The 23,349-nt window shown below is 47.9% G+C and overlaps 1 long non-coding RNA gene and 1 other non-coding gene across 2 annotated transcripts; both read left to right on the forward strand.

The window, feature by feature from the left end:
- The first annotated feature begins 126 nt into the window (after positions 1-126).
- Positions 127-19,145, forward strand: LOC133065925 (uncharacterized). Its single transcript, XR_009695039.1, has 3 exons — positions 127-264; positions 15,342-15,390; positions 17,940-19,145. It is a non-coding gene; the product is annotated as an uncharacterized LOC133065925 (long non-coding RNA).
- Positions 5,524-5,625, forward strand: LOC133067527 (U6 spliceosomal RNA). Its single transcript, XR_009695315.1, has one exon. It is a non-coding gene; the product is annotated as a U6 spliceosomal RNA (small nuclear RNA).
- Positions 19,146-23,349: the final 4,204 nt, after the last annotated feature.

Genomic DNA, 23,349 nt, shown 5'->3' on the forward strand with positions numbered 1-23,349 from the left:
CCGGACACCTCAGGGTTAGGAGGCTGGGAAATAAACCGGAAAGGGGTGGGCTTAATTCTGGCCCCGCCCATCGGCTGGTCCGGGTCGCCAAGGGAGCCATTTCCTAGTTTCCGTCGACTCCTCCTCTTCTCGCGAGAAACTGGACATCTCTCGCTGCTCGCTCTGTTGTCTCGCGAGGGTTCTCTCTGGGTGGACGTGTGTGGTCGTTTTGGCTGTCTGGACGAGCCCTTGTACCTGAACCGGAATCCCTTCGGCTTTTACCTGGTCAGTACCCTTGACCCACGGTCTAGGCCCTCTGAGGTTTCGGTTTTGAGGACGTCTGAGGCTGCGACCGCTATGTAGGGAAAACTTAGGTGAGCTGCGGGCAGAAGGGGAGACAAGAAGGATCTTGTACTTCCTTCAGTAGATTTTCTCGCTTGTGCCGTCATTGTGAAGAGAAAACAACCACCAAAAGAAAACGACCGTGAAATAGCAGTGTCCCAAATATTACGGAGATAAGCAAGAACTAGAGCTAACTGAAAGGGGTGGTGCCAGCCTGGTTTCCAAGGTTACTGCTTTCACACTGAGGGAAAGAGCTTCAGAAAGGGTGAGCTTTTAGAAACTGTTCCTAAACTCTCTGCTACATTTGCCTCGAGCTAGGCTTCCAAGTAGAAAGTCCAGAAGCTGCCCGCAATGAATAATAACACAGTCTGTTACTGATGGCAAGCACATTCTAGGAGAGAAATAATAGCTCTTTTACAAATTGCTTCTGCATGCTTTGTTGTTTAGTCGCCAATTCGTGTCCCATTCTTTGGGACCCCATGGACTGTAGCCCTCCAGGCTCTTCTGTCCATGGAATTTTCCAGGCAAGAATATTAGGAGTGGGTTGCCATCTCCTTCAGGGAACCTTCCTGACCCAGGGATTGAACCAGTGTCCCCTGCTTTGGCAGACAGGTGGTGTACCATTTGAGTCACAAGGGAAACCGTTTTCCTTGTTATCCTCTCAGCAGCACAGTTTTAGGGATGAGGAATCGAAAACACAGAGATGGCCCAGAAACTTTCTCAAAGTCCCATATCTTGAGCCAGAATTAGGCTTGAATTCGGGTCATTGGTGTCTAACATCATTGCTCTTTGCGTTATAATAGGCTTCCAGGCTAACTGTTGCTATATGTTCAGCTTTAATTAAAGTGATGCAGAAAAATCCCCTACTTCTTTTTGTTTTTTCTGCATATTTACTTTGCCCTTGCATGAAAGTTTTAAAAGTTATTGACTCTATCCTGTTTAAGGAGAATGTGGTGCTGATTTATTTTTTTCAGACCTCAGGTTCAAGATCATACATGCACATAAAACCCTCCAAATGCAAAAACTTTGGTATTTTCATTGAGATCAGAGTGATACGATTCTGAGGCAGGAAGACTTGTCATAGAATAATTATTCTGTGCTTCTTACCCATTTAAAAAATAAAGTTACCTGCCTAATAGTCCTAGAGTAGCCTGGAAATATTATCAAAACCTTTAAGAGTGATGATTTCTCTCCCACAGATACAAAAAATAAAAACACCAAAATTATTAATATTTACTTCACATCAAGCTTGAGTCATTTGCCCTGGTTTCGTAAGATCCAAGAAAGGACAACCTCGAAGGACAACCAGACTTTGGCAAAAAAAAAAAAAAAGCAAGACAAAAATGGGAAATCTTTGATTATAATGGATTCACCTATCCTTTCCTCGATTTCATATTGGCCTTGCTTTGCTTAGCCTACCAATTGAAAATTAATCTGTAAAGTGATGTTAGCTGCTTAACATGTTACTCTTTATAGAAACTTTTCATTTTTATATGAGATTCTGGCATGTAAAAGTATGTTATTACTTTCACATTCACATACATTTTTTCATCAGGTGCTTAACTCTTTGCTAGATATGGAAGTAACTTGCCCAGAGTCATACATCTAGTAAGTGGCAGGGCTGAAGCTGGAAAACCAATCCTCTTTCCACCCTTCCCCCAGGGAAAAAAACTTTTTTTTAATCTGCTTTGATGGTTACCTCTTCAAGCTCTTCTCCCTATTTAGTTCAGTTCAGTTCAGTTCAGTTGCTCAGTCGTGTCTGACTCTTTGCGACCCCATGAATCGCAGCACGCCAGGCCTCCCTGTCCATCACTAACTCCCGGAGTTTACTCAAACTCATGTCCATCGAGTTGGTAATGCCATCCAGCCATCTCATCCTCTGTTGTCCCCTTCTCCTCCTGCCCCCAATCCCTCCCAGCATCAGGGTCTTTTCCAATGAGTCAACTCTTCGCATGAGGTGGCCAAAGTATTGAAGTTTCAGCTTCAGCATCAGTCCTTCCAGTGAACACCCAGGACTGATCTGCTTTAGGATGGACTGGTTGGATCTCCTTGCAGTCCAAGGGACTCTCAAGAGTCTTCTCCAACTCCCAACACAGTTCAAAAGCATCAATTCTTTGGTGCTCAGCTTTCTTCACAGTCCAACTCTCATATCCATACATGACCACTGGAAAAACCATAGCCTTGACTAGACGGACCTTTGTTGGCAAAGTAATGTCTCTGCTTTTTAATATGCTATCTAGTTTGGTCCTAAATTTTTTTCCAAGTAGTAAGCATCTTTTAATTTCATGGCTGCAATCACCATCTGCAGTGATTTTGGAGCCCAAAAAAATTAAGTCAGCCACTGTTTCCACTGTTTCCCCATCTATTTCCCATGAAGTGATGGGAACAGATGCCATGATCTTAGTTTTCTGAATGTTGAGCTTTAAGCCAACTTTTTCACTCTCCTCTTTCACTTTCATCAAGAGGCTTTTTAGTTCCTCTTCACTTTCTGCCAGAAGGGTGGTGTCATCTGCATATCTGAGGTTTTTGATATTTCTCCCGGCAATCTTGATTCCAGCTGTGCGTCATCCAGCCCAGCATTTCTCATGATGTACTCTGCATATAAGTTAAATAAGCAGGGTGACAATATACAGCCTTGACATACTCCTTTTCCTATTTGGAACCAGTCTGTTGTTCCCTGTCCAGTTCTAACTATTGCTTCCTGACCTGCATATAGGTTTCTCAAAGAGGCAGGTCAGGTGGTCTCGTATCCCCATCTCTTTCAGAATTTTCCACAATTTATTGTGATCCACACAGTCAAAGGCTTTGGCATAGTCAATAAAGCAGAAATAGATGTTTTTCTGGAACTTCTTGCTTTTTCGATGATCCAGTGGATGTTGGCAATTTGATCTCTGCTTCTTCTGCCTTTTCTAAAACCAGCTTGAACATCTGGAAGTTCACGGTTCATGTATTGCTGAAGCCTGGCTTGGAGAATTTTGAGCATTACTTTACTAGCGTGTGAGATGAGTGCAATTGTGCAGTAGTTTGAACATTTTTTGACATTGCCTTTCTCAGGGATGGGAATGAAAACCAACCTTTTCCAGTCCTGTGGCCACTGCTGAGTTTTCCAAATTTGCTGGCATACTGAGTGCAGCACTTTCACAGCATCATCTTTTAGGATTTGAAATAGCTCAACTGGAATTCCATCATCTCCACTAGCTTTGTTTGTAGTGATGCTTTCTAAGGCCCACTTGACTTCACATTCCAGGATGTCTGGCTTTGGGTGAGTGGTCACACTGTTGTGATTATCTGGGTAAAGAGCCCAAACCAGATGTCATCAAGACAGTGTATAAGTGCTGTATTGAGGGGTTTCCAGGTGGCTCCATGATAGAAATCCTTGTGCAGTGCAGGAGATGTAGGTTGAATCCCTGGGCCAGGCAGATGCCCTGAAGAAGAAAATGGCAACCCAGTCCAATATTCTTGCCTGGAGAATTCCATGGACAGAGGAGCCTGGAAGGCTACAGTCCATGGGGGTTACAAAAGAATACATCTGACAAAGTGGCTTTGTTACGGGAACCGCTTGGTTCCCAGAAGGAAGGAAGGTATTTCATGTTCTCTCTTTTCCCTTGTCTCACGGTCAAGCCATTCAGCTTCAAAAGTAGGAGCTTCCCTAAAACTAGAGCTCTTGAGTCAGGAGTCATTACATTTCTCCAAATAAGCTCATAAAGTTAATCCTGTAAAGGCTTCTATGTACTTTTTGGATCCTCTAGATAATCTCGACCACAACTGGGACTGTTTGAAATTCTGCCGAGACTGAGGCAGCCCCTCCTAAAAGGGTGCCCTGATTTTCAGCCTGTTCAGATGGGAGCCCCAGATACAGGGGCAAAGTAAAAGGACAGGAGGCAGCTGAAGTTTTTACACCCAAGTCTGCACCCTTAGGACACAAGTCTGGCATGTCTCACAGAGCACCACATAGGGCACTTCTGCCCATTTCTCTTGTTTTCTACAGAACTGGTCTAGTTGTAAAACAGTATCATAATTAAGACCCTTGAACCGGCCAGTGTCCCCCATCTTCCAAAGGATACTGTGGCCATTCAGTATCACAGAAGAAGATCAGGCATGTGTTTTTCAATTCTGGGGATCAAACTTGTCCCCGTTTTTTTTTAAATACATTTTAAAGGAGTGGTTCTAGAACTGTTAGCTCGCATCTGTAAGAGAGAACAAAGTGGCACCCACAGGCATGGCTTCTGTGCACTGTAGGCGTCCCGCCCTGCTCTAGATGGGGGTGTAGACAGACTCCACCGAAGCTTTCCTTGCCTGGTCGGACTTGGTCTGCCCCTTACGGACGCAGGTGCTGTACTCATCCCTCCCAGTTCTGCCACCAAGGCGAGGTGGAGATGCACCGGGGTAGACCTGATGGCATCCCAGATTAATTTCTAGTTCCTTACCACAAAGACCTTTGTTTGATTCATCCTTTTCTCTGATGCCACCCGGGGTGAAGCAGCGTAGCTTTCTGGTCCCAAGCCGGGACTTCTAGGGGAGGCATCCGTCTTACGTGTGTCTGTGCACATTGCCCAGTGCAGTCCTGACCTCAGGAGAGGTGGTGAGTCGTAAAGGGATGAGCAGCAGCCACGATGTCCCCTCTGAGCGTCACTACGCCAGTATAAGCGATAGCAAAAGAGATGGTGAGGGGCTGGCGTGAGGAAAAAAGTGATTTTGTCCTCGAGTTACTTGGGCCATTCCTTCCAGTTCACTCCCACAGATTCCACAGAAGGAATATCTAAGGAGTTGGGAGAAAAGCCACTGGAGAGCTTCCTCTGGTCCACTAAGAGCTACCGTTACCAAAGGAAGAAGCCCGCTGTACTTCCTAAGCGTTAACCTGAGAGATTCTCTTGGAGCTAGAGCTCCATCTAGCTTCTGACTCCCAGCGAGGCTCGGCACTTCCTGACTACCAATCCAAGTTTGGGATCTAAGTAACAGTACACAGTAACAGCACAGATGACAAGTCCCTTGAAAGTCTATGATCCGACAGATTAGGTTAGCAGTTCTGAGTCTTTTAGTAAAGGAAAAGAGAAGAAAAAGTGTAAGGAAGCAGAAACAAACTTTTATAAATAGGGTCCTCATAATGTTTATCTCATACGGTCATTGTGTGAATTAAATGAGTTAATACAGCAGTGCTTAGAACAGGCACTTAGCAAACATTCAATAAATGTAGCTACTACTGTGCTCACTTTGGCAACACACATACTAAAATTGGAACAATGCAGAGATTAGCCTGGCCCGTGCAAGCATGGCATGCAAACTCGTGAAGCACTCCATAATGTTTGTAGAGACGTGGATGGACCTGGAGACAGAATGAAGTAGGAGAAACACAAGCACTGTATATTAACACGCATGTGAGGGGTCTAGGAAAATGGTGCAGATGAGCTTGTTTGCAAAGCAGAAGTAGAGACACAGATGTAGAGAACAAACGTATGGCTATCACAAGGGAAAGGCGGGGTGGGAGCAGTCAGGAGGTTGGGGTTGACGTACACTGTTGGCAGTGGGTATAAGACAGATAACTAGTGAGAACGTACGGTAGAGCGCAGTGGACTCTCCTGGCTGCTCTGTGGTGACTCAAATGCAGGGAAGTCAAAAGAGGGGACATATGTGTGTGTGCAGCTAATTAACTTGCTGTACAGTGGGAACTAACACCGTCTTGTAAAGCGACTATAACCCAATAGAAATTAATGAAAATAATGTTGCTGCTACTGTTGCCATTACTGTAGCAGTGGTTTTCAGTTTGTGGTGGGGCAGGAATGAATCTATTTGTTCCCCAACCTTTGTCTATATATTGAATAAATAATTTCTGCATAATCTCACCACTTTTTTTAAAAAAGTCTGAGGTGCTATGGTTATGAATAAAATAAAAACTTATTTAAAATTACTAGTGGTTTATAACCTTTTCCATTATATATTTTTTTAATCAGTGAACACTAAACATACAATTACTATCACATGAGTATAAACTATCTGTACAGTTTCTGACATCATAAAAGACGTTCTTAGAGTCAAAATATTGGTAAACTCAAATCTAAAGGGCTGTAGTTTTAGTAAGACTGCACCCAGCATCTATCAGCCTCTCCAGCCTTATTTTTTCCCTGTATCCTATTCCCTAGCTCTAACGATATCCTGTTTTTCAGGCTATATCATGTCTCTGACCCTTTGTTTGACTATTTCATATTGGAACGTTTCCCCAACTTTTTTTTCTTCTTTCATTACCATTTATTGATGAATTTCTCCATTATTAATAATAGTAATACAAATCTCTCAGATACCCATATGATCACAATTATATCATTACTATAATTGTTGATCGAGAAAATATTCACTTGAAAATTTTATTATGAAGTGAGTAATCTGTTGATTCACAACATTGCATTAGTTTAAGGTATACAGCAATGTGATTCAGTTATATTTTTCAGATTATATTGTTACAGATTATTATAAGATATTGAATGTAATTCCCTGTGTTACACAGTAAATCCTTGTTGCTTATCTCTTTGATGTATAGAAGTTTGTATCTATTAATCCCATGCTTCTAATTTGTTTCTCCTTCCCTGTCCCTTTGTTAACCATAAATTTGCTTTCTGTGTCTCTGAGTCTGTCTGTTTTGTGTGTAGATTCATTTGTATTACTTTTTAGATTCCATGTGTAAATGGCATCACATAGCATTTGTCTCTGTCTGACTGACTTCACTATAATGTTCCCTAGGTCCATCCGTGTTGCTGCAAATGGCAGTATTTCATGTTTATGCTGAGTAATATTCCATTGTGTATATGCACATATATACATACCACGGGCTTCCCAGGTGGTGCTAATAGTAAAGAACTCGCTTGCCAGTGCAGGAGACAGAAGAGACACGGGTTTAATCCCCAGATTTGGAACATCCCCTGGAGGAGGGCATGGCAACCCATTCCAGTATTCTCGCCTGGAGAATGCCATGGACAGAGGAGCCTGGCAGGCTCCAGTCCATGGGGTTGCAAAGAATCGGACATGATTTACCTGGTGTCTGGAACAGTGACCAGGGTGGACAATGTCCGCTTGTCTGGCTTGCTTCAGCCCAGCAGCGGCAGAGGGCCACTGTTGGCCTGGCATGTGTGCTAAGTCCCGTCTGACTCTCTGTGACCCCATGGACTGTAGCCCTCTAGGCTCCTCTGTCCATGGGATTCTCCAGGCAAGAATACTGGAGTGGGTTGCCACGCTGTCCTCTGGGGAATCCTCCCAACCCAAGGATCTAACCCCGTGTCTCTTGTATCTTCTGCAGCAGCAGGCGGGTTCTTTACCACTAGCGCCACCTGGGAGGCCCAGCAGAACTTGTCAAAGCCCGGAGCAAGGGGCCTGGGTAGAAGCACCACACTGGCTGGCTGGGTCCTTGGGTTTGCTGAGAAAAGGGAAGAATGCAGTCTATTCCTTCTTGTAGAGCCTTTATAATTCAACATTTAATTGAAGCATAACACACACAGAAAAATGCACCTACGTGTACAGCTTAATGAACTTTCATGAGATGAAGAAGCCCGTGGAACCAGCGTCCTGGTCAAGACACAGAGTGTTACCAGCATCCCAGAACCTCCCCCGCCATGCCCCTTGCAGTCATCCACCTTCACACCCCCCATGAGAGTAACCACTACCCTGACTTCTAAAACCACAGGTTACATCTGCCTGTTCTTCATACGTGTTGATCCTGTGAATCACACAGTATGTGTCTTTTAAGGCTATGTTTCTTTCTTCACCAGTAGTGGGTTCATTCTCGCTGGTGTGTGGTACACTCCTTGTTCAGTCGCTCAGTCGTGTCTGACTCTTTGTGACCCAATGGACCGCAGCAGACCAGGCTTCCCTGTCCTTCACTATCTCCCGGAGTTTACTCAAACTCATGTCCATCGAGTCGGTGATGCCCTCCAACCTTCTCATCCTCTGTCGTCCCCTTCTCTTGTTGCCTTCAATCATTCCCAGAATCAGGGTCTTTTCAAATGAGTCAGCTGTTCGCATCAGATGGCCAGAGTGTTGGAGCTTCAACTTCAGCATCAGTCCTTCCAGTGAATTTTCAGAGTTGATTTCCTTTAGATACACTCATTACCACACTGCTTTTATCCCAAACTATTGCTGACAGATGTCAGAATTCTTTGCGGCATAGGGTTTTTACAAATGGTGCCATGGAGAACACTTTAGTGTGTGTGTTTCGGGCACACACATCCTGGTGCTGTTTGGCACATACCTCCAATTGTAGAAAATAACTTGCTCAGCTTTAGTAGATACTGCTAAGCAGTGTCTTCCAAAGTGGTTGTGATACTGACCAGGGTTCTTGGCCTTCCCCAGTCAACAGAAATTGATAAGGCCAGGCCAAAACATTCAGGCGACGCTTTATTGGGGTTCCTGTGGTTGCAGGAGGGAGCGAAGACAAGTAACAGGTCCCGTTGCTTGCTCCCTGAGGCCAGGTGAGCTGGTGCCTCGCATGGGGTGAGGGTGTGGGTGTGTCCAGTGTTTTGCCCACCTCTTTATGATGTTTAGTGCAGGGGGCATGTGAAGTGCCCTGCTTTTGCTCCCAACACACAATTTTTGCTCCCAGCTCTTGAGAAGTAGCAGTTGGGTTTTTGGTCTTTTTTCGATGTTTTGCCCAGAATTTACCCCAGCTGTGCATGCACGCAGTTGTTTTTAGTCCCACGTAGTTTCTTTGCTTGTTGTTTGAGGGGACGTTTGTCTGGGCACAAGCACTCCAGTGCAGGGCCCCAGGCCCCTGCCTGTCTAGGTTTTACCAACCGACATTCCCGCCAGGGGCATGTGAGTTCCTGGTTGCTCCGTATCCTCTTCAACACTTGGTGTTGCCTGCCTTTTTCATTCCAGCCTTTCCATTGGCATCAAACGGTGACGTTAATTTGCATTGCCCTGATGAGTAATGCAAATGAGTGCCTTTTTGTATGTTTTATTGCCCATTTGGGTATCCTTTCTGGGAAAGAGATGGTTCACATTTTTTGTCTGGGCAGGTTCTTAACTGAGCAGGCTCATAGAAGCCTTTACTCCCTCCAAAGAGACAGTCTACCACGTGCATGCCACATTCTCCTCTGGGGACAACCAGCCCCTCTCTGGAATGGGAGATCCTTTGGTTCTGGAGGCTAACAAGCTGGGTTTGAATCCCAGTTCTGCCTCTGACCGGTGCAATGACTCTGGGCTTGGTCTTGCCATGGATTAGATGGCAGTAATCATATCTACCTCACAGAGAACTCCATGAGTCCTGCAAATTACCCAACACACGGGGGTTCAGAAAGTAGGGGTTGGAGTTACATTCATTCAGCAAATCTTTTGAGGACATTTAAAAATTATTGTATAGGGATTTCCCTGGGGGTCCAGTGGTTCCAGTGAAGGGGGTGCAGGTTCAATCCCCACTCAAGGAACTAAGATCCCACATGCCACATGGCATGGCCAATAAAATAAAATAAGATTATGGTACAGAAGAAGCTTCCCTGGTGGCTCAGATGGTAAAGAACCCACCTGCAATGCAGGAGACCTGGGTTGGGAAGATCCCCTGGAGAAGAGAATGGCTATCCACTCCAGTATTCTTGCCTGGAGAATTCCATGGACAGAGGAGCCTGGCAGGCTACGGCCCATAGGGTCGCACAGAGTCGGACACAACTGAGCGACTAACACATTTTCAAGGTACAGAAGAAATATTTAATGATATTAAAAGAAGTTTGGGATGTATCATTAAAGGAACATTACTAGTAAGAAAATAGTAGTCTCAGCATATTCTCCTTTTTAAAGACAGTAAGAGAAAGAACTAGAAGGAAACACATCTTCATATTCATCATGGTTATCTCCACTGACAAGATTGTGGGTGATTTTAATTTTCTTTTTTATGCTTTCCTTAATATGCTAAAAATTATGCAATAAACAGGTATCAATCTGTAACTTGAGGAAAAACAAACAAGAAAAGTTATGTTTCCCAAAAAAGGCTATTTCCTTTAAAAAGAAGATCATCCCAAAGTAAAACAGAGTTGTACTCTTGGAGAAATAATCTTGGTGACAAATCTCCTGAATGCCAGACTTGCTCTATCAACACGTGGACATTTCTTTTTGCAGTAGAAAGAATTCATCAGTTAATATTTTCTGAATGCTTATTATATGCCAGACTCTCTGTGCTAAGAAATTTATGTGTGGAATCATCTGTACTTTATACAAGAAGCGAGTGAGGCTCAGAGAGAGGGAGGGACTTTCCCAGGGTCACACAGCTGGTGTGTGGAGGGGTCAAGCTTCAGACAGGTGACTCCTGAGTCCCTCTCAGGTCACCGCTGGGCTGTGGGCACGCTCCCTGCCCCGCCACCCCCACGGGTCCACCACCACCTCGGGCACCTTCTTTCTCGGGGATGGAGTCGTGAAGCAGATGCAGTCCTCTGCAGGGAGAGTTTGGGACTGGCTCCCACTCTGATTGCCTGGAACTCATTACTTCAAAGCCTGCAGTGCCTGCCAATGCTACAGACTTTCCAAAGGAGGACAAGGACACCCCCTGCTGCCGAAAGCCCAAGGAAGCTGGCTGCATGGCTCAAGCAAGCCCAGCCGTTCCAAAAATAATCTAGAGTGAGTGGAAGGGAATTCAGCCAGCCCGGAGGCCTCCCAGCCCCTCGCCACCCCCCTCTTACCTCTGAAGCCTGTTTCCAGAGCAGACTGGATGGCTACCATAAATCACGAGGTAAATAAATGCGCACAAAGCTTCTCTGTTCCCTTTTTAACTAAGAGCATTTCTGAAGGCTTGGTGTTTTGGTTTTGTTCACCTCGACTGCGAGTCATGGAGTCCCTGCGTCATGCCCGTCAGTAACAGGACGTAGAACAGAGGTCTCCGCGGTGCCCTTTTGGAGGGGGCTGGGGTGAGGCAGGGGTACTCTATGGTCTGCCCTCTCCGGCTCCATCTAAGGTCATGACAGCCTTTTCTTTGCAGAGAGGAATGAAATAAGTCCTCTGGGTCCTTTTACCCAAAGAGCACAGACAGAGGAACAGATGAGAGCCCACTGCTCCCCGGAAGGGGCAGAGTCAGCATCAGGACCACCGCCCAACCCGCCCAGGGCTGCTCCTGGCGCTGCTCTGGGATGACTGCTGTTTGCAGCATGTTTCCCCCCGACACCATCCCCTCATGTCTCAGTTTCTAAAGAGAAATTCCTGACACTTCAAGAGCTTTGCTCGTGCCCTTGCCCTGGCCCGGAATGTCCTCCCTGCCTCTCTCTGGAAGGCCTTTCCGGTCCTCAGAACGGGTTCAGGGTCTCCTGCCCCCACGAAGCATCAACAGGCTCATGCTGCCTGGTTCCAGGCTGCCTTCCACCGAAGCGTTCTGTGAGCCTCTGGTCTCGGTCTGCAGGTGCAATTGGCTGGATGTTCTACTTGCCTCTGAATCCTGCTTTTCTCTCCCAGGGAGACCCCTGAGTGCCTAGAGGGCACGATCACACTTTAGAACTCTTCCACCGGCCTGAGGTGCTTACCACAGACCGAGCACACAGCACAGACCAAGAGTACTCATGAGAAAGGGGAGAGATGAGTCAGTGCCACGTGCAATCACAGAGGAATCAACAGACTGGATTTTCTGTCTACATATGACTTCCGTTATTTAGATCTGGGTCCTAGAAAGTAGAGACTTCATGTTTTCTTCTCTATATCCCCTTCTCACCACTGCTGTCGACACAGTGTCTTACACAGATTTTTGGTGAATGAATACATACTGTAAATTTAAACATAGATAGTCTCAAAGCTCCAGAAAATTATGCTCCAAAAGTAATTCTATAAATTGACTTCTTATACTCTGGAAAGAGGTGTCAATGTGTCAGCAAAATTTAGGGCTAGATAGCCACACTGTGTTGGCCTCCAAGGCACAGCCCATGTCTTCCTCATATAATTAATACCGTATGCCTAGCATAGCGTCTGGCACAAAAGTGAGAGTTGATAGGTGTTTGTTGAATGACTGACTGCAGAACGGATGAAAGTAGAATTCAAGAGCAGTGTCCATAGTGAAGGTTCTGTATAAGCTTGATTTCCCACAGTTCTTTTTATCTACAGAGTAGAACCCAATGGAATTCCATATCACCAATATGTTGTTTTCAACTCTAACCTCCCAGATAGAAGATCATGTACACCCCATTGCCATTTTCATGAATTCAAGATTTTATAAAATCTCTAACAAACAAAACATAAAAAATACTGCCTTGGAAGGTGTTGCTGCTGTTCAGTCACATGGTCGTATCCAACTCTTTGTGACCCCCTGGACCGCAGCACACCAGGCCTCCCTGTTCATCACCAACTCCCAGAGTTTATGCAAACTCATGTCCATCAAGTCAGTGATGCCATCAAACCATCTCATCCTCTGTCGTCCCCTTCTCCTCCCGCCCTCAATCTTTCCCAGCATCAGGGTCTTTTCAGAGTTGGCTCTTTGCATCAGGTGGCCAAAATATTGGAGCTTCAGCTTCAGCACCAGTCCTTCCAAAGAATATTCAGGGTTGATTTCCTTTAGAATTGATTGGTTTGATCTCCTCACAGTCCAAGGGACTCTCAAGAGTCTCCAGCCAGTTCAAAAGCATCAGTTCTTCTCAGCGCTCAGCCTTCTTTATGGTCCGCCTCTCGCATCCACTACTGAAAAACCCTAGCTTTGACTAGATGGACCTCTGTCAGCAACGTGATGCAGAGACGTATTTAAGCTTACAGTGGGCGCTTTAACAGCTGCAGGAACAACAGGCTGTGAGGGCACAGAGGAGACAAGAGTCGGGCCTGTGGGCTGAGTCAGGGCGTGGGGAGGCTCAGGCGAGGTTGGTCTCCACACCCTGGTTGAAGACACGGGCTTAACACAGCTGCTTAGGCAGGTTAAGCCTGTGTCTGCCTGCTGGACTGAGAGAGCCCGCCTGGGCCTGGCAGGCCTGGGCGGCCTGGCCCCTTAGCCAAACAGCCAATGCACCAGCTAAGGCCCTCATGTCTGTGGTTCCCTGAGGTCCCTGAGTTGGGGGGGGCGGTTAGCACCTCAGCCAGTCAGCAAAGTGACCTCTTACAAGAGAGAGCCATTTGGAATCATGTGGGAACAATGGCCAGACACCTGTGATAACTGACCTCAGTTCACATCTGGAGGGTGAATGGAGTTTACCCAAACCCAAGGGAATGAGACACCCCACAAGTGTCTGTTAGCCTTCACCCCATCACTGCTCTATAGGCGGCAGGTGCAAGCTCAATATTGTTTTGCAAATAAATTGTAGCCAGGAGACCCAAATCTGAGGGTCCCTGCCTTTCCTTTATTTATTTATGGTTTTAATATAGATTTCAGTGGATCTGGGTAATTCCTATAATAACGTTACTTTCCTAGCCTGGATACAGATGAGTGCAGTTAGAAATCCTGCCCTGTACAATGCATGCTGGGAGCGTGCCGAGCACTCGAATGCCACGGGCCAAGCACGCTGGGAGGGAGAGAAGGCCAAGAACCACACCCTGCAGGTTCATTCCTTCAGAGGCAGGGGCCAAACAGAGTGTGCAGTACATGCCTATCGACTGCTGCCAAAGAGATGCCCTCAATATACCATCCAGGGACCATCCAGTCATGGAATCAATGATGGCAGCTACACTCACACAGAGGAGACCACCGTGGGCCAGGCTCTGTGCCAGGCCACTTACCCTCATTGGTTTATGACCACTGGTGCTGCTTCACAGAGAAGACAATCCCATTATAAACAAGGAGACGGGGGCTCTGAGCGATCAAAGAAGTTATCTAAAGTCCCATAAATAGGAAGCGGCAGTGCACAAATTCAAAAGCAAGTCTAAGTTCATGCCTACCTGATCGATATCTGCTTATCTATATCTACGCATCACGGGTCCATCCCACCTCCCATCCATCCATTCATCTTCCTGTCCATCATCTATCCCGTGGTGTTAATAGGAGTCACATCCTCAGAGTCTCAGAAACAGCAATGACCTTCTCCCTCTTCCCCACAAAGTGACTCTGGGGTCAGAGTTCAAACATGTTTCTTTGTGGACTGATCCCTGAACTCAGGCTTCTCAGGACCTCCGGTTAACTCACTGCTGAGTTAGGTGCTCTAACTCACTGCTCTAGGTGCTCTGTTGCCTAGCAAGGTCTTACTCTAGAAGTGAGGTAGGATGGGCCCCAACCAGTTAGCCACCCTCCTGTGACTTTCTGTGAGAGCTCTCTTTTCCCTTTAATGAATAACGAACCATCAAATCCACAAATATCATTCCCCAGCATGGAATATATGGGGGCGAGGGGTGGACAATCAGTTCCTAGCAGAATCTGACATACTCAAAGCCCCAACACAAATATGTCTCATCCATGCCTGTCACAGATGACTGAAATTCTACTGTTAGAAAGTCGTTCCTCTGCTTTACCCAAGCAATCCAATTCTGCAAATATAAACTTCAGATATGTTTAAAAAGTGGAGGGCATAATAACGGCATGTAGCAGCACTATTTATAATATAAACAATTTAAAAACAACTTAAGAGAGGATGATTAAATACACGGAAGACTGGTTAAACAGAGGAATAGCTAAACTGTGTTAAATCCATACCATCCATCCATACCATCCATAGGTAACATGTAACAATTAAAAGAATGAGCCTACTCTATCTATACACAATGAAACAATCTCCCAAAGGTGTAAAATGAACAAGGCAAGATGAAGAATTCCATGTTGAATAACACCCATACAATTGGTCAGTTCAAATGCGCGGAGACCAGCTCTGGAAGGATGGAGACGTTTGGTATCAGCGGTGGCTGCAGAGAGGGAAATCGGGTGCATGGGGGCCTGAACAGGAACAGTGGCTGTCACACTGCTTTTTGTGAATGCCGCCCATGAGGTGGTCCTGATGGAATAAGGGCTCTGCAACCTTGACTAGCACAACACGTATTATGTAATAGAAAATGAAATTTAAATTTAAACATATGTTAGGAAGGTAGAATGAGGTCATTATGATAAAATAAGTTATTCCTTGTACTTCTGAGGATTTGAGTCATTTTTTTTTTTTTCATTCATTCAGGAAATACTGATTTAGTCCCAACCATGTGGGGTATGCTGAGTACACAGAGGTGAGTAGAAGAGATCTTACTCCTATGTGGGAGGCATGTATGCCTGGGAGTGTGCATATCATCAGCTAACACTAGCTGAGTGCCTGCCGGGAGCCCAGGGTCCAAGCAACAGGCATTGTGGCCCAGAGCACAGTTTCAGGGCTGACCGACCGTCTGGATGCTAAGCCTACCTCTACACTTAAAAGGGCATCGTTAACCCTCTGTGCCTATTTTCTCATCTGTAAACAGGGACTAATAACAGTTTGTTCCTCATTGAGTTGTGGTGAGGATGAAATTAGCTGACACTTGTGAGGTTCTTAGAACAATTCCTGGCTGGGCTCACCATGCCAGCGTCCTGTGTGTTTATTACTCCCCGCCCAGCCCAGCATGCTACAGATACAGCGGGAATGAGACAGCCCCAGCCCACACGCAGAGGGTTTACCATCCCTGGAGGTAGACATTAAACACTTAGTTACCATTGTGTCTGTCTCCCAGGGAGAGACAGAAAAATAAACAGGTAACTATCACCCCACGTGCTGAGCACTCCTGGGCCATAGGACTGCAGGTGGAGGAGGAAAAACGCTGAGCCTAAAGGCAGAGTCGGAGAAGCAGAAGCTGGGAAGGGTGCTCCAGGCCAGGGCACAGCTGAGCAAAGGCAGGCAGGCCCGCGGAGGGAAAGGAGTGTGTGATGCAAGGCGGGGGGGAGCTGGGAGCAGGGAGGGCAGGCAGAGGCCGGCTCAGGAAGGGATCCAGGTTCACCCCCAGAGCAACGGGAACCCACAAAGGCTTTCAGCAACTCGGTAAGACTTGCCCTTTATGAAGCCAGCACTGACTGCAGGCAGCAGATGGCCCGCAGGGCGGGCAAAGTTGGAAGCAGGCGACGAGAGAGGCCGCCAGGTCAGAGAGAGGAGCATCTAGAAAGTCTCCCTCCCAGAAGAGGAGCTTGCAGGGGAGAGGCTGCTTAACCCGTCGTGTGCCTGCCGGCCAGCCCGCTCTCCACGGAGGTTACTCCTGTGAAGAGGAGGCAAGGGATCGCCCACAAAAGGGAGAGGCTCCGTGTCCCTTCAGTTCTGCCAGGACGGGCCTCTGGGTCTCCTTCTCTCCCTGCTGTATCTCCAGCACCAAGAGCAGGGCCTGGCACATGGACGCACCCAGCACGGGCTCGCTGTCGGGGAGGGGGGCCGGCAGAGCGCACAGGACGTTCGAGGGCCACCACGATGACACAGCCAGGGAGGCAGGAGACGAGCCACGCAGCTCAGCAGCCAGACACGCAGGACTTCAAGGAGCGATCTGTGGCCACGGAGTCCAAGGAGCATAAAACCTTAAGAATCCGGCTTCCATTGCAGGGGACGCGGTTTGATCCCTGGTCAGGGAACTAAGATCCCACAAGCTGCGGGGCAAATAAGCCCAAATGCTGCAGTTACTGAGCCTGCGCTCTAGAGCCTGTGCACCCCAGCTGGAGGAGGCTGTCGCTGAAACTAGAGGCCTGCTTGCCATAACAGAGTCCCAGCACAGCCAGAAAGAAAACAGGGAGGATACAGTCCAGTAAGCATCCATCAGATTTTGTAACCACTACCATGACGATGCTGTCACAGCTCTGTCAGCCTACAAGCTCAGGGAGCATCACATACATACGTATACAGATTATATTTAGGACCCGACCTTGAGGGGTACATACAGCGTAGAAGACACAGCTCATTTCCTTGATGTGCACAGGCTAGTGAGGAAGATCTTGTTACTCACAGCAAAGGCAGTTCACAGTATTACAAAACTCCATTTCTGGTTTTGGTAGCTCTCCCCTGGATCACTTCCCTAGAGTCCTATAACTTGATAATGAAAGCATGGAATAAATAGGTTTACAGACCTTGTCTTCACTCATTAATTCTTGAGGTGGGAGTTCCTCAGTGTTTGCCAAGAGAGTTGCTTAAATACAACTGCAAATTTGCAAAATAGATGTTGTCATAAGGAAGAAGGCATCCTAGCTGTATAAATATTTCATAAAAATTTTTCATTACAATAGAGACAAAAGATTGGGGAAATGCTGGCAGTTATGATTAGTATTGTCTAATAGGTCAGATACGAGTACAACAAGTATCAACACTTTGAACCAAAGTCTGCGGTGGTCCCTTTTACTTCTTCCTCCTAAACGATTCAGTGCCAAAGGCATCAGGTGGAGCAGAAAGGTGGGCGTTCACGGTGGGGATGGAAGGCAGGAGGCCAAGGAGACCCACAAGGAGACCCACAGCCCCAGGGACAAGGAGGACTCATTCAGGGAGGGTGGCCCGGCCTGTGGTGTCACCAGCTGACCAGGGTAAGGGGCGGGTTCCTCAGAAGGCTGAGGAATGGTAGCCTGGCATGTGGTATCAGAGGGTAAGGAGTATCTCTGCATATATGGGTGTACACAGGCTAACGTATATTCCTTAGCTTTGCCTGGGAGCAGCAACATCTCAGTAGGAATGAGCACATCTACTGTCCAGATCTTGGATTCTAAATACCGTTTTCCATTAAAATGTGGGACTTCCCTTGTGGCTCAGTAGCTAAGAATCTGCCTGCCAATCCTGGGGACACAGGTTTGATTCCCCGTCTGGGAAGATTCCACATGTTATGGAGCAACTAAGCCCCTGCACACCACTGCTGAAACCCATGCACGCTGCAGCCAGCAAGTCACAGTTACTGAAGCCCATGTGCCTGCAGCCTGTGCTCTCCAACCAGAGAAGCCACTGCAGAGAAGCCGGTGCACTGCAGCCAGAGAGGACCCCTGCTCTCCGCAACTAGAGAAAGGCCACACGCCACAATGAAGACACGACACGGCCAAAAATAAATAAACATAGCAATGTGCACAGGTCAGAATGGGACCTTTGGAAGGAGGTCACCATTATCCTCATTACCTCCACCATGGTTTCAGTTCAGTTGCTCAGTCGTGTCCAACTCTTTGCGACCCCATGGACTACAGCACGCCAGGCCTCCCTGTCCATCACCAGCTCCTGGAGTTTACTCAAACTCATGTCCATCGAGTCAGTGACACCATCCAACCATCTCATCCTCTGTTGTCCCCTTCTCCTCCCACCTTCAATCTTTCCCAGCATCAGGGTCTTTTCAAATCAGTCAGTTCTTTGCATCCGGTGGCCAAAGTATTGAAGTTTCAGCTTCAGCATCAGTCCTTCCAATGAACACTCATGTCTGATTTCCTTTAGGATGGACTGGCTAGATCTCCTTGCAGTTCAAGGGACTCTCAAGAGTCTTCTCCAACACCACAGTTCAAAAGCATCAATTCTTCTGCACTCAGCTTTCTTTATAGTCCAACTCTCACATCCATATGTGACTACTAGAAAAACCATAGCTTTGACTATACAGACCTTTGTTGGCGAAGTGGTATCTCTGCTTTTTAACATGCTGTCTAGATTTATCGTAGCTTTTCTTCCAAGAAGCAAGCGTCTTTTAATTTCATGACTTCAGTCACCATCGGCAGTGATTCTGCAGCCCTAGAATATAAAATCTGCTATTGTTTCCACTTTTTCCCCATGGTCAATTTCTATTGTCTGAGGAAGGCCAAGAACTCTAGTTGGTAACATAGACATAGGGGTATGGGGGAATGGGGACTTAGTGCTTAATGGGGATGGATTTTAAGACAGGGATGAAGAAAAAGATCTGGAAGAGGATGGTGGGGATGGTTGTACAACGTGTGTGTGTGTGTGTGTGTGTGTGTGTGTGCTCAATGTCACTGAACTGCACACTTAAAACTGGTTAAGATGGTGTGTTTCGTGTTATACATGTATTTTCCCACAATAAAAATTTTAAATTAAAAAAGGAAACCAATTGTTAAGTTACATTCACTTTAAATGTTTAGTTTCAAACTGTTGGTGGGAAAAGTGACAGCAGCATTTATGCGTGTCTTGAATTAAATATGAAATAGTCTCTAACTCAGGCTTCCTGTTCCAACACCATAGAAAGAATCTTATCTTGGAAAGGAAGGTTTCTGTGTTTGTTTCACATGGCCAAACATTAACTTTATGACTGTGAAAATTTGGGAAAACTCTTTCTGCCAAACCTGACTGTGAATGTCCATTCTTAGAGAGTTTTAGAAGATTTGAGAGCCTTGTTCTTCAAAGCAAATCTGCTGGTAGTTACTAAGCCAAATAAAGCAATCCAACCCAGTGGCAGAACTCCAAGGTGTGACGGTGCTGTGGGCAGGAAAGGCAAGCCCGTCTGTTTCAGAGTTTGCTTGGCCTGAAAAACTAGAGCACGCATGTTTGCTTATTTAGTTCAGAGCTTCTGCAGTGCTCGGTCACACCAAATTCCTGTAGCCAAGAAATAGGACACAGGGGACCCACAGGCAGTTTACACACACGATACTACGAACAGCGAGTGTGGAGTCACATGGTTTCACGGAGGAGTCCTAGGGATAACCCAGGAAGGTACTTTAATGTCTGGCTGCACCCCACCACACAGCTCCACCAATGGCATGACTACAAGCCTACTTCAAGGTCACCAGTCGCTAGCTTTAGGAGCAGAGGGCTCCATGCATGTCCCCTGCTTGGGAAAGGACTGACTGAGTGATAATGACCTGACACTGCCCGCACCCATGGAAGATATGCTGAGCTAAACAGCCAAGCTCTTCGATTCACTGGGGCTCAGCCTCTTCATGTCAAGCCCCAGATATGCCAGGACAGACACTGCTTTAGAGCCTTCCAATGCTATGATTTTCTCCTTGTTTTGTTTGGCTACCCCGCACAGCATGTGGGATCTTAGTTCCCTGACCAGGGATCGAACCTGTGCTCCCAGCTTTACGAGCAGAGTCTCAATCGCAGGACCACCAGGAAGTCCCCCAGTGCTTTGATTTTCATAATCTGTAACTACCTAGGCAGTAATTCGTGAGTTGATAGTGGTATGACTATCAGGTTTTTTTTTTAATTCCTTTGTTAAGAGTATGTGTGTGTTTCTTTAATTGAGAGTAAAATTAACTTGAATTGGTCATTACATAGAATGACTTGTCTCAGAAGTATACTTTAGTCCAGAATTATACTCATGCTGCCCTGAAGGAGGTATGCCATCTGACAGTGTAAATGCAAGGAGACAAACATATAACAGAGCCCTACTGCAAAAGTAAACACGATGGGACAAATATAACATATGTCCTTTAAACTTAATCCTTTTTTTCTTAAACTTAATCCTCTTATGCCAGGTCTAATATAAGACAGTTTGGTTTAAAGGACATGTGTACATATGGGTTATATTTCATAAGATGAGTAATTGATCTAAATCCAAACAAAAACAAGCTGGGTTCCAACAGGATCATTTACACACATCTGTAGATGCATGAGCAATGGGCTCCCCCACGGCTCAGTGGTGAAGAAGGCCTGCAGTGCAGGAGCCACAGGGGCCTGGGGTTAGATCCTTGGGTCGCGAGGATCCCCTGGAGAAGGGGATGGCAACCTTCTCCAGTATGCTCGCCTGCAGAATCCCACGGACAGAGGAACCTGGTGGGCTACAGTCCACGGGGTCGCAAAGAGTTGGACACGACAGAAGCACATTGGCAAGTACTTCACAGACAGCTATGCCGAGGTGGTTAGATGGATGCTATGGGATGGCTCAACCAGTTGTTTCAAAGGGCGTTTCAGCGCAGCCAGGAACAGCTGAGACTCGGCCTGTGTCTGTGCTGCCTGAGGGCGGGTTCACAGGCTGAAAGCACGACCTGCGACACTGCCTCCCCGCTCTGCTTTCTGGTTGAGATCCTCTGAGATTTCCTTTTCTGAGTATTTGCGGCCACCAAATGTCTGGGATTCGATCCCAGTTGTAAAAGCTCTCTATTACCATTGCATGAAACCAGGCACTATTCCCCGTCCCATCAGTGGGCACAGGAGCCTTGGCAGTGTTAGTTTAGAGGTCACTATTGGCCCAGAGTATGGTTTAGAAGCCATGATTGGCTCCAGGAGTTGGTGATGGACAGGGAAGCCTGGTGTGCTGAGTCCATGGGGTCACAAAGAGTCCCACACGACTAAGGGACTGGACTGAACTGACTGATTGGACCAGAGTGCTTCCCAGGTGGCAGAGTTGGTAAAGAACCTGCCTGTCAATGCAGGACGCATGGGTTCAATCCCTGTGTTGGGAAGATCTCCTGGAGCAGGAAATGGCAACCCACTCCAGTATTCTTGCCCAGAGAATCCCATCAACAGAGGAGCCTAGTGGGCTACAATCCATGGGTTCGCGAAGAGTCCGACACAACTGAGCAACTGAGCACGCACAGCTGGCCCAGATGAATGCCAGAGCTCCATTAGCAGTCTCTGGGTCGACGCGGAGGGAGGCCCCTGGGCGCCTTTGGAGGGAAGTGCGCAGTCGGAGCCCAGACAATCACGAGGAGAATGCTGCAAGCCTCCGGGGACCACCCTAAGGCAGCGTCTGCCCTCGGCCACAAGGGTGGCGGCTGGAGCCGGTCCTTCAGGGGCCTGCCCCGCTCTGCCAACGGAACACAGCGAGGCCTTCGAGGCCTTCGGTGGTGTTTCCATGGGAACGCTGTGGGGTGTGCTCGTCTATTTCTATGGAATCTGTCACCATGGCACCTACTCGATCTGAAAAACACGGGCTAAAAACAGAACATACAGGAAAGCGGGGAGTCACCTCCCTGCAGTCCCCTTCTCCCGCAGTTGCTGTGGTACCTTAAGATTGCTCAGTGGACTTTTCGCTTCCCGGTTTCCACGCTGGAGGTGGCCTTTAAAAGATAAAAGGCTTGCCTGTCGGCATCTGCGTCGTTTTGGGGGTAATGTGTCCCGAGGCTCCAAGAAGTTTGCTCTCTGCTCGCTGCAGACGTGAAATCCCTGGGGAGGAGGTAGCCCACCCAGGAAGTCCTCTGGGGCTTGTTCAGGTCTTGGGGGATGGGGAGGGGCGGGTAGGTGCCGCCAGTTCACACGGGTGAGCCAGGAAAGGACTGTGTTCACTCCCACAACAGGGGTCAGGCACTCTCCTGACAGCCTCTTTGGGGAGCGACCCACAAGGCCACAGAGCTCCGCGGAAGGTCTTCCCTAATTCAAGGTCACCCCTTGTCTAAGTCGCTTCAGTCATGTCCAGCTCTTTATGACCCCATGGACTGTAGCCCGCCAGGCTCCTCTGTCCATTGGATTCTCCAGGCGAGAACACCGGAGTGGGTTGCGGGGCCCTCCTCCAGGGGATCTCCCCCGCCCAGGAATCGAACCCATGTCTATTATGTCTATGGCCGGCCAGTTCTTCACCACTAGCGCCACCTGAGAAGCCCCTTCACAGCCGAGCGTTCATTCCAGGCTCTGGATTCAGACAGAACCTGAGTTCAGATTCCAACTCAGTCACCTGCCAGCCACGTGAGATCCGTGGGCACCCTCCCAGAGGTCAGTGTCCTCGTCCGTAGAGTGGGGTGAAAAGGCCCGGGGACAAGCGGCTCGCTCTGCCCTCGGCTCTCAGGCTCGCCCTGGCTTGACCCACCGAGGAACTGCTGACTGGAGAGCCGCGGGAGGGCGGGGTGTACCGAGGAGGACCGCGCCGGCCTCGGGACAGGGATGCTCAGCCCCGCCCCCGTTTCCCGCTCTCGGTCCTGGGGTCGCCAGCGGAGCCCGGTTCACGAGCCGCCCGTCTCCAGACTCCCGCGGTGTCCGCGGGCACGGCCCGTGTAGCCGAGAACGGGCTCCTGCTCCGAAGCAGGCGTCCCCGCGCGGAAGGTCGTCACCCTGCGGACTGCTGACCCAGGACAGCGGGCTTCTCCGGGGCGGGAGGAGATTCCAGCGAGGTGCCCTCCAGGCTCCACTGCCGCCGCAGCCGCGGAGAGACGCAGGCCCGGCCTCCGCTCCCCTCCCGCCCCGGCCCGCCAGTGGCGCGCAGTGACTCTACCCGGAGTCACGCGGGGGCCCCTACTTGTCTAATCTCCACGCCGAACGTTTTCAGGAGTCAGCAGTGGCTAATGAGCAAAGGGTCCGCCTTTATCGTAGAAGGAGGGGCCCACTCCCTGGGCTCGCTGGC

This window comes from Dama dama, chromosome 12 (assembly GCF_033118175.1).
Source record: "Dama dama isolate Ldn47 chromosome 12, ASM3311817v1, whole genome shotgun sequence".
Taxonomy (NCBI): domain Eukaryota; kingdom Metazoa; phylum Chordata; class Mammalia; order Artiodactyla; family Cervidae; genus Dama; species Dama dama.